Raw genomic sequence first — 12,627 nt, forward strand, 5'->3', positions numbered from 1 at the left:
ATTTTTCCTCAAGACCACTTCATGAGGGAAGTATTAATATTTACCCAGTTGACAGATGAGATGACTGAGGCTGAGTGATTAGCATCCCCTAGCTAAGCAGAAAAGTGGAGAATTTACCCAGATCCATCTGACTCCAAAGTCTTTGCTCTGAACTACAGAGATTCCCATCTGTGAATCAGAACTTTGACAAACAGTGAAAGGGATAGCAGGCATTAAAAAAGAGCATTTTTTTTTCTTGAAGAAAATCAGTAGTTATAAACTGCAGTGGGAAAGGGTAGGGGGCTGCATATTTCTGCCAGGCAATTTCTCTCCTGTGAATTTAGATCCAATCCACTATCAATATTTTCTGGCAATATTTCTTTCCTTTTACCGCTACATCATTCATAAGATTCATTGTTTCCAGAACTATAACACGCCAATCCTTACCATGCTTTCTCAGCACTATTTGTATTTTAAATTACTGGAACTGTTGCAGCCAATCACATTAGAAGACAGAGGACACTGTTGTTAATTCCAGGCAGTATGTGAAGGGGTAAAACCCTGAGCGCTCTACCACCATTTCCCTGATGTTTGTCAGACTTGCCTTTTTTCTCTAACTCACATGCAAACAGAGAGACCCAGAAAAATCTGTCTTTTCCTTTTGTATCGACCAAGTTCTAGGAAAAAAAATGTTTTCCTGAACAACAACAAAAATACTATTGAGTGCTTGTAGTTCAATCTATAATATATTTATTTGAAGCTTCTCTGAAATGTGTCCCTTTTGTGTAGGACTTTTGACTTGATTGCTTTTTTTAAGCAACACTGCTCAGCATTGCTCTTTAGACCCACTGACTTTAAAAATACCCTAAAATAAAGCAGGAGAAAAACTTCAAGAAGAGAGGAGGCATTAGAAAGCAAAATAGGAATAGCAGAAAATATCCTTTAGAAGAGCTCTGATTTATTTAGGATCCCTAATTAGGTTTCATATAAGTGGATATTTTTTTAAAAGGAACTCATTTCTTCTAAGTATTAATTTCCTTGGACATAAAATTATGACAATATTTCCTCCACACTTACAAGTTTCTGATGGTGAATAGGTGAGATAATAGACTATCCATTAAAGTTTGAAAATTCTCATGTTATTAGTAGAAAATATAATACAAATTACCTGCTATGGAAGCAGGTAAAAGAAATTTCCCATCATCGAGTGAGGTACTTACAATTGAAGTTGTGGACAGATTGGGACTTGGATAAGGATCTTACAGCCACATTAAGAAACTGAAAGAGGTAGAAATGAGAGCTTGAGAAGGAACCAAAGGAGCACACAAGCAATTAGTCAGTGCTTTTGACAATGAGGTGGAGATGACAAACATTGAGAGCATGTTGTTACTGTTATTTTGATACCAAAAGGATATTCAAATATTTCCCTGAATGTTTAATAGGGTCTAGTACAGTACCTGGAGTATCGCTGGTGCTCAATACAGCTCTGTAAATTTAACAAACTCTCTCTCTCTCTCCCTGTCTTTCTCTCCTGATTATCTCTTGAGAAAAGCAATGGCATATGCTTTCCTAGAGCTAACAGCGGTTCTGAGTCTTGGTGTTAGACTTGCGCTTGTTTGCGGCTATTAGAACTATGAGAGTGGGCAAAGCACAAAGTATGTTATCCCCTCAGCTTCCTCATCTGTAAAATAGGGGAAATGACAACATATCACATTACTTTTGTATGAATGATATTGGATAAAACACTTAATGTATTCTGTGTTGTCCCGAGCCGCCTGGAGCATGCGCAGTGTTGCGCAACACGTGCCATCAATTAAGTTTTGCTTTACGTTTCGCCTGCTGAGAAACCACAGGTTTTTCCTGTTAATCAAATGAGACTGGGAGGGACGATGGGAGGAGCTACCAGGATATAAGAAGAGAACCACGAGAAGGTCAGGAAGTTATTGCGAGAGGTTACTGCGAGAGGAGCAGAGAGAAGGTCAGGGAAGGTAGAAAGACAGGGAAAAGTAAAAGAAAGGTAAAGGAAAAATAAAGAAGCAAACGCTAGCGTCAAGTTGTCTCAAGCCCCTCATTTCAATCCTCAGCCCTTCTCTTTTCGTGCCTACGAATCCCGCGGGTCGGGACACTGTGTTGTGCAGGTATATAACAATTGCCCATTGAAAGAGCGGCTATTGTTGATGGTAATACTGATAATCTTATGGTATTTCTACCATCCTCTCTTTTCTCTTTCCTTCCTTTCTTCATTTTCCCCTTCCTTCTTTCTCTCTTATCCACAAATAGAACAGGATGTTTCTAAGGAATTAACATAATGAAATATATCTATTACCATAATGTTCTCTGATGATCTGTTGCTGAATATGCTGATGACAAAGTTAATGGTTAGCTGTTAGAGATTCTGGATTTTTGTATTCCACTCACTTCCCAAGAACCATCTATATTTCTTCTAATCCATTGGTGGCATAGTTTTCTCTTCTTTTGACTTTGCTGAGTCTCCGTGGTAACAATAGTTGAAGGAGATCATTTCCTTTTAAAGAGCTGTCACCAGGCCTCCCTGGTGGCGCAAGGGGTTAAGCACCGCACCATGAAGCAATCCACAGCCTCTGCAACACGAGTTCAATCCCCGGTCAGCCAGGGAGAAACCCACATGGCGTGACAAACCTCTCCTGCCACGCCCGCTGCTCCCCTCAGCAGTGTATTTCGGTCAGTCTGCTGTTCTCTTCCCCACTCTGTCTCTGGTAGATCCTCTCACCCACCCACCCCACCCACCCCCCGCATCTCTGGTCTATACCCCAGCTCTTGTATGCATAAATAAATAAATCTTTAAAGAACTGTCACCTAGATCTCTGCTCACTCTCAGGTAACAACCAAAGCTATTATCATGTCACTGTCTTTTCTCCTCAAACCTAAAAAGAAATGAAATATATATATATATATATATATATATACACACACACTGCATGAATTTCCTTCCTTGGGCTACTGTAACAGTGATATAAACTGGGCAGGTTAATACAACAGAAATGTATCACAGTCCTGGAAGCTCGAAATTCAAAATCAAATTGTTTGTGGCCTGTGATTTCTCTGAAACCTGTAGGAGAAAATTCTTCCTGGCCTCTTTTTGTTTCTGATGTTTGTAGGCAAGTCTTTGTGTTCCTTGGCTTATAGATGCCTCACTCCGACTCTGCCTCTGTGCGCTAGGGCCTCCTGTGTCATTGCATCATGCTTCTGTGTGTCTCTTCTTCCTGTTACGAGGACTGCCATTATGTTGGACTAAGGTCCCACATAGTCCATATGATCTCAACTTAACTTGACTAATTCTACCTGCAGATATCCCACTTCTAATTATGGTCATGTTCTGTGATACTAGAGACTATGGTTAGGACTTCAACACAGCTTTTAGAAGGCCACAATGCACATAGAATTTAATACATGGTATAGTGTACTATGTACATATAGTATACACATAGTATACTTACTATGTGTACATATACTGTACATATAGTATATATGTAATCTACTGCAATGTTTATTTTAAATCAAATAAATTTTCAAGTAATTTCAGTGTAAGTCAAAATAAACTTGACAGTGCCATCAAGTACAGGTAAGGAGGAAAGAACTAAAGGATCATTTAAAACAAGATTTTTATTTTAACACTTAATGTGTGTCATTACAGACTATTCTTTATGTATCAGATAATCTACTTATCTCCAAGGAATTCACAGTTAAATTGAAGGATTTCGAGTTATCTGTAGTTAGAAACAAGCAGAGACATATTTTCTCACCTTCAAACACAGTCAACAATCAAGGAGTAAACAAAGGGGCCTCCTAAGTGGCCTAGGGGTTAAGTCTCAGTGCAATAACTGATATGAGCTGAGTTCTATCCCTGGCCAGGGAGCTAATATGGTACAGCAGACCTCTCCTGTCTTACCGGCTGCTCCCCTCAGCAGTGTATTTCAGTAAACCCTCCTGTTCTGCTCCCCACTCTTTCTCTGGTAAATCCTCTCACCCCCCCACACCTCTGGCCTACACCCCAATTCTTCTATGTTTAAAAAAAAAAAAAAAGAAGCAAAAAGTATAAAAATAGCTCTGGCCAGCCCAAGGTGAAATTTCAAAGTCTGTGCACTAAACACATGTAGTTTCTTTGTTCGAAAGTAGTTCAATAATAGTCTGCTAAGTCCTATGCAACATATAATTGTAGGAATCATATCTGGCTATTTCCACCTTAGCACAGATCAGTCAGGTACAGGATTGTAACTAAAAACCTGACAGCAAAACAGGAGACATAAAGGAGAAAGAACTCATAGGAGAACTGAAAATTTGCTACTTTGGGGATCTCTTAGTGTAAAGATAATCCCACAAGCTTTGTTGTGTTCTGTGAAACATACTCATTACAGAACAATCCAACAGCTGGCGTTCACTCTATTGATCCCAATATATTGAGAAACGCTTAAATTCTGATCAATATATTCTATTTATTAAAACAGATTTATATTTTGGCAGTTACCCCAAAATGATTTAAAAATACTAACTGATAAAACTCAACTATTTACAAAATTTAATCTGCAATGACACAGTCCATGAGCATTTTTGGCAGGTTTTATCCAAGAAATGCAAATGAGTGGCAGATGCATGTTGAGAATTTCAGTGCAGGAGAAGGAGATTATAGACATTGGGTTGGAAGGGTCACAAATAAAGTAAAAACATGAATGCACAGGATATTTGAGCCCTTGTTGGCACGAAGAAACATAACTGGCTCTGACTATGCTTCAGAGTCATGGATCTAGTGAACTGGGCTCCAGCACCTCACCGAGAGTGGTTCTATGACAAAGTCAGTGACAGCTGATCTGTAGACTCAAGAGTCTGGAGGGTCTTAGGAACTGATAAACTGACAGTTCTGTTTTCCCCTTGTTCAGAGTGCAGAATTTCTAAGAATTCTAATTTCTCATTTCAAATGACTTGAGGGGTCTACCAGGCAGTATAACTAAATTAAGTGTGTAAGGTATGGGGTATTATTTGGAAACAAATTTGGACAGAATGTGCCTCTCTAAAATCATCATCATTTGTATTTTTAAAATAATCTATGGTTTTTAAAATACCCAACCTGAAACTGAATTCAGATCTAGAGTTCACAACTGTGGCATCTAGAATCAATGCTTGAATTCTAGAAGCCCAAGGGGACTTTGACTTCTTTTGGCCTAGATTTGCTATCATTCTCTTCAGTCAATTTTACCTAATGTCCTTGGTATTCTAGATCTGAGAAATAAGAGACTATTTCACTGGTATGTTCCCCAAAAGATGTTTTTAAGGACAATGTTCCTGTGAGAGTCCTAAAAAAATAGATTGATTATCAAATAATTTTGAAACAATATATACTAATCTCATCTCAATGATCATAATATACATTCATATATTAAAATCTCTGAGAATTCCTTTAGTGAAGACTATGATTTAATTAAATATTTCATTTAACTCAATAGAAGAACATTTGATTCCTGAACTATGAAACACTCCCTGTAGAATGACATCACAAAGGACTGATAGCCGATAGAGCATGCTCTGGCAAATATAGGAATTAGAGGGCATTGCCTTTTATGGAAAAGTCTATATTAAATTTTGTATGTAAGAAAGACACAATTAATTCTTAAACATACAAAGAACTTAGATAAATTTTATGAGTTAAAAAAATAGCTGTTTGCTTTAGTTTCCACATCCAGAGAAATCACCCATAACAATGTCATACTTTGTCCCACCAATAAGTGCTAGCAGAGAAGCTTTGCCCACTTTCTCCTTCTACTTATTTGCTTCTTCCCCATAGGCTAGTGTGACTTTTTTGACTTTTTCATGTACTGGTAATGACTGTGTGACCTTTCTCTGCTGCCCAAATCTGGAAATTTATTTGCTTTCTCTCCCTTGGTCTATCAGAGACAGGATATCTCTTCTCCCTGCTCTCATTTTGGATCCTTAGGAGGTGAAGCCTTCTGTCCTTAGAGGAAGGAAGTTCTGCCTTCTTCTTTAGCCCAGCTTCACTGGGCAGCTCCTTACATTAGACAATAGAGCTGATCTGCCTCTTGTCTTACGTGGTTGAGATTTTTTTAAAGATTTATTTATTTATGTATACAAGAACTGGGGTACAGGCCAGAGGTATGAGGGGTGAGAGGATTCACCAGAGACAGAGTGGGGAACAGAACAGGCAGACTGACTGAAATACACTGCTGAGGGGAGCAGTGGGCAAGACAGGAGAGGTCTGCTGCGCCAAGTGGGATAGCTCCCTGGCTGGCTGGGAATCAAACTTGTGCTGCAGTGGCTGCAGATAGCTTCAAAGTGCTGTGCTAAACCCCTTGCACCACCAGGGAGGCCCGTGGTTGAGATTTTGGTGCACATAATTCATTGGCTACTACTGGGAGGTGAAGAGGACCAGTGGTAGGATTCAGATAACAATCCCATCATAGCTGTCAACATTACACACAGAATAAAAAGGCAACTCTACCAATCCATTTCCTAGGTTATTACCATGAGTGGAAGAATATGTGTGTGTTCTGCTGACCTTTGTAGACTGAGAAAGAGACTACTTATTTCTTTAGGTTCCTTCTTGTTTTTTTTTGTTTTTGTTTTTTTTTTTAGCCATAACCTTCAGAAATCAGTTAAAAAAGACACTTTTCATCCCAGGCTATATTTTATTTTTGAGGAAATGATGTAAGAGGCTGCTCTATTTCTAATCTGGAGAATATTTGGTTTTGGTGTATTTCAAATGCTGATGTTAGACTAATATGAAAATGCCAGTTAGTATTCAAAATTCAGGACAAAGGTTATTTCCACCAGCTCAATAGAAGGTAATAAATTATTCTGAAATATTATCTTAAAATACGAATATAAAATATTATAACTTGTAAAGACTTCAAGTCAATGTTGGCCTATTATTGCCAATCTAGCAGTACACCAAAGGTTCCTACCTCTGGCCTGACATTTCAGCCACCTGGAGTGGTCCACTTCTACTTTCCAAGAACTATTTATCTGAGTTGCAGCCTTATTCTTTCAAAAATGTTTATTTCATGATAGATGCATCTTTAATTGTACTAATTATCTCAATTACATCCATGTCAGTAAAGATTCGCCATCTTGCCCACTATACTTGCAATATTTGGAACTGTGATAAATAATGCATTTGGATGCTACATTGAGGCAGTTTGTATGAAAGCACAGCCAAAGCCAATATGACAACAACAAAAAAAAGACTACCATTAATTTGAATTCATAATACTTCTAGCAAGGGTTTATTTCTGTAAAAACAATAGTGTCTTCGGGTTTAGTCTAGGATGCAAAGGAAATACAGGCTGTTTGCATCTGCCCCCTACTTCACAGATGATTTTGCAGAAGTGAAATGCAAAATTTGTTCTACTGACTTGGTGGCAACTTTGAATATAATCCCTATATCCTGTCATTGGTGGGAGGGAAAAAAATGGTATATGAAATTTATCATCCTACAGCAACATGTTCTTCTCATAGCTAAATATTGTTAGTTCAGCTACATAGTCCAGTGGTTACCTGTATCATATGTTGCTGTTTTGACAAATATAAATTAAGATTTTTGTCTTTTTCTTTGAGTTTCCATTGTTAAAACAACTGACATGATATCAGGGTAATTGAATCAATTTTTATTGTTCAAGAGGAAGGAAATACAGTGAGACTGCTTGCATAGGTATTTTCAAGTTCTGTTCACATTGTGGACATTTGTCTATCCCCAAGTCCAGCATCACCTCCAAAAAGATCTGAGAAGTGTGGGTAGGGTCTAAACCTTCACTGCATACTTTTTTTTTTCACCTGCTAAGATGCTTTATGGATCCCAAATTTGATGAAGCAGCAATATTTTATAAATTTTCCCATTAAAATAAGTACACTCTAAATGTAAAGGATATTATCTTCTGTGTCTCACTTTAAATAATATCTTGCCAAGAATTGTCCCTTTACCCAATTTGCACTAAGGCTTATGCATTTCTAGTGTGCTGACACTCTGCACTCGGGAAATTTGGGTTTGATTCCCAGCATTGACAGCCAAATCGGTGATCATAAACCTGAGTACAGAGCGATGGTTTACTAGATCAACAGGAGACACTCAAGACAAGGAACAGGGAAACAAGAGAGGGAGTGGGTTCACCTCTCTGTAATCCACAAACCTCACCGATGCCCTTACAAGGATTTTGAGTGCATTTCTGCCGCTATCAGCAATAGTGAAGTTCACCTTCACTAAAATCTAATTCCAGCACTAACTGGCAGGCCAGCACTAGTGAAAATAACATTCCGGTTTCCTCCATGACCTCAGTCCCGACATGATAACGGGAGCCCTCAACAACTCATTTCTGGCTTGGAATTCTTGATGGTTTATTTAGTTTGACTGACTGTCGGAGATTGCCATTATGAATACAGTTGCTAGGGAAGGCCTGCCGTAGTGCTGTTTGGCTTTTAAAGGGGTCAGGATTTTGCAACATCTCAAATAACACTTATGGCTTAATGTCTGCAAACAATGCAGCATTTAACATTTACTATGCATGAAGAGGATCATAGTTCATCATTTATTATTCAAAAATTATGTAAAATATTTTTATGAGGGAATATGAAGAATGTGTTCAAAATATTCATGTAAATAAACAACACATAATAAATTTACCTTAAAACATCAATATGTAATCAAAGAAGTATTTGGAATTCTGTGACATGGATCCAAATTTTAAATATCTCAAAATGCAGACTTTGAATCACATTTCTTTCAAGCAGATAATTCAGGGCTCTGGTACTTTTCAAAAAAGAGAACATTTATTTCTTTATACAGGGAAACTATCTCTTTTGTGGTAGGGAAATGCATGGTGATTGGTTTGTTAGAATTTGAACCAACAAATTTCTCCATCTGAAACAGATTGCCTACTCCGTCTTCTCGTTTTACATGTTCCAACAACATGTTTTTGTTTCTTATAAAAGAAGATTTTGTATACTGAGTCTCAGATACTGGCAAGCATGGAAACCACGGTGGTTCTTTCAAGATGGATGAGCAGCGTGGTCACTATGATTTGTTGTGATTCAAGTCCTCTGAAACAGGAGGGCAGTTTTCAATAGAATATAAAATCCAAATGATGTGGGTGAGAATGGGAATGAATCCAATAAAATTTTCTATTAATATGATAAATAATACAAACATTTGGCTACTGATTTTGTGGTATGACATCTACTTTGCTAATAGAAGGTCCTCAGTGCACATTTGAGAGGGAGCTTACAAATTCTGTCAAGTCTTGAATCCTTTATAGATTTGATCCTTTTGTTTTGGAAATGAATCATTTCCAAATTACTATTTTAATAATGTATGACGCCTAACAGGACATCCTGCAAAAGTGATCAAATCTTCATAACATAAATCCATTATAACACACATTAAGTCTTCTTAGAAAAGGGTGACAATCTAGCTTCATCCAAAAATTACAAAGATTGTGAGCTAATGAAGTAAGTCTCCCCTCCCCTTATCTACGTTTGCTCTTTTCTAGCCAGTTTTATCGTCATTTCTTATTGTGCTTATTGTTTACTTCTATTAGCATTGTACATTTTAAACACTTGTGTTCTTAATAAATGTTTAAGTACCAGCCATGTGCAAGGATTATGTGTTAAAAAAAAGTTTTCTTAATCAAAATTTTTACTTGCCCCAATTAATTTAATCAACTAGATGTAGTTCCAGCACCAGAAATCAGATCTTTGCACTTTATCAGCCCATAATATACTTGGCAATTTTATTAGGAGAACATGATTGAAACTTCTGCTTAAATAGAATATTTCATGTTTTGATTTAAACATTTTGTTTTCTCCCAAATTACATTTATAAGGTTTGAATTATTGGCTGCCATTGACTTTAATTAAACTCATTATGGCCTCACATGTTTGGCACTTGTTAGGGAGGGGAGAAAAACAAATTTAAAAATGAGCCCACTAACTTGATGCAAGCTCTCTCAGAAAATAGTCATAATAAGCCCTGCTGGGCCACAGCTCAGCTATCAATGTGCTACTTGACCCTCACCAATGTTTTTTATGCTTAAAAAAAATGTGCGTTCATCTTCCTTATTCTTCAATAAAGGGTGTTCTCTGTTCAAGTGAATGCCTTAGTGACTTGATTTGAATGGAAGTGCAGGCAAAATGATATTCTTATTATTTCCTTTATGCAGAATAGGCTCTTGACGAAGATAAACAGTGGAGAAACAGTACTAGCTAATCGGTACTTCTTAGTCCCCATCACCAGAATATCTAAACATTCACTTGGGAAAGAAAAATACCAGCCAAATAGATGTTCTGATGGCAGTATGACACACACCTCTGTGTCTGGAGTATCCAGATGGCTGATGGAATGTCTTGGATTCTTGTGGGTGCTCCTCATTGTGTAGACTATGCTCTTGGGACTTTTGGGGAAAAAATTACTCATGTCCAAACTCTTCAGTGACCTGAATTATAGGGCATAGATTTTTTAAATTAAATATGTATTTATTCATTTAGTTTTCCAGTTTCATCATTTCACTAATGGTATAACAGAGACCCAGAAAGGTGAAAGAATTACCTGAGGTCACCTGGACTAGGAAGTGGAAGAACATGGTCATAAACTCAGAGGACTTGCAATTAAAGGTTCTTTTCATCATACTGAGCTACTTCTATGAATACTGTGATCATCAGAATCCCTGTCTTCCCACTGTGACATGGACTACATACTCCAGTAATCCCCAATATTTCCCATTTGCCAAGATAAACCAGAGAGAAGGCAGCATTTAATTATTCATAGATTTACAGTTTTTTTTAAGATTTATTTTTATTTATTTATGTATATAAGAACTGGAGTATAGGCTAGAGGTATGGGGGATGAGAGGATTCACCAGAGATAGAATGGGGAGCAGAACAGGAGGATCTACTGAAATACACAGCAGCAGGTGAGATAGGAGAGGTCTGCTGCACCATGTGGGTTAGATCTCTGGCTGGGGATTGAACTCATGCCACAGTGGCTGGCAATAGCTTGATAAGCGCTGAGACTTGCCCTCTGTACTACTAGGAAGGCCCCAATTTACAGTTTTCTGAAACACATTTGCTTATGGAAATCTCATTCATTTGTTTATTTATGCAACAACTAGATACTGATACCTTTCCTACCAGTGTTTTGATATCCCATCCCCCTTAGATACCTAGTCATATTCCTTGATTCCTCTCCCATCATCACATTTCAGTTTCTCTGAAAATAGTGTGTTTTATGAGAGTAAGATGATTTTTTTTCAATTCTTTGTAGGTCTTTAATTTTCTCTAAGGCCTAAATAAGAAATGAGACATATGATGAGGTCAAGGTACGGCATAGAAATAGATGTATAGGCTAAGATATTTAATGATTATAGGCTTCCATGAGTTTCTGGCTGTATATCCTAACTAGCTCCTTCTTCTCTCCTAAAACCAAAAAGGTTAGATGTTCACTTTAGAGACTTAGGAGGTGAATATAGGATCACAAGTTTGTATTACATTCTGCATATACAAGAGAGGAAGAAATTTTTCTAGTCCAATGTCAATGATCAACTACAGCATCATAAAGTCACTCAATTCACTTCACTCATCCAATATCTGAAATAGCCAACGATTTAGAACAAACTTATGAATAATTTCATACTGTTACAGTTTATTGAAGCCAATGTTCGTAAGAGAAGTGAAAACTAAAATAATCCAGGATTTTCAAAATATCCAGACTTTTCCACATTTTGATTTAACATTTGGGAAACATTTAAATGTGATCTGTATATGGCACTCCATTTAGACTAACATAAAAAGTCCCACATAATTAGGTAAAATTAGAAATTTCATTTTACAAGGGAATTTCAGAGCTGTCTAATATTCCATACTTAAGTGAGAAAACATGTCATGCTGTGTACTTATTCTCATCATTGGCACATCTGGAATAACTACAAATGCTAGACCAGTTTCTATACTCCAAACTATTATAAATCAATATCTTGTAATAGGGTGCTATTAATGTTAAATTTAAGCTGAAATTTATTTTCACATAATTCATATCAATGATCTCTGAGGGTAAATTTAGTGTTTCAATGCTCACTTTGAGCACAGGACATTCAATATACAGAGAAAAGACATTTACTCCACCTTTAAATGGCATTCCCATGGTTGCTGAAGTTTCCATTTTTTATAATGCAGACACAACTTAGTATTAGGAATTTGATATTAGATGTAATTTGGGAAGTTATTTTATTTATCATATGATATATTTCAAATCTTCTTAAGTTCATATCCCTCTTGTAAACTCTCAGTAACTATTATAAAAGTGATTTGGTTCAGTGTTTCCTCAAGGGAAAAGAGAGAGCGAGAAGTTAAAAAGCACATTAGACTAGAAAGTTTAATAACACCGTGATCTATTAGGAAATCTTCAACAGGTCACTCTGGGCCAACAAAATATATAAAGGTACAAGTAAGAAAAATGAGTCAGACCTGGATAATGTGCACTGCAGATCTCCCGCACAACTGCATGTGGATTACCATATTTCAGTTTTCATGCAAAAGGGCTTCACATCTAACCCTGTAATCCCACAGTCTTTTCCTAGCCCTTTCCATTTTCCTGAACATGGTACATTTTATTTTGGG

This window comes from Talpa occidentalis, unplaced genomic scaffold (genome assembly GCF_014898055.3).
Source record: "Talpa occidentalis isolate TD23 unplaced genomic scaffold, MPIMG_talOcc4v2.1 talOcc4.3, whole genome shotgun sequence".
NCBI classification, from domain to species: domain Eukaryota; kingdom Metazoa; phylum Chordata; class Mammalia; order Eulipotyphla; family Talpidae; genus Talpa; species Talpa occidentalis.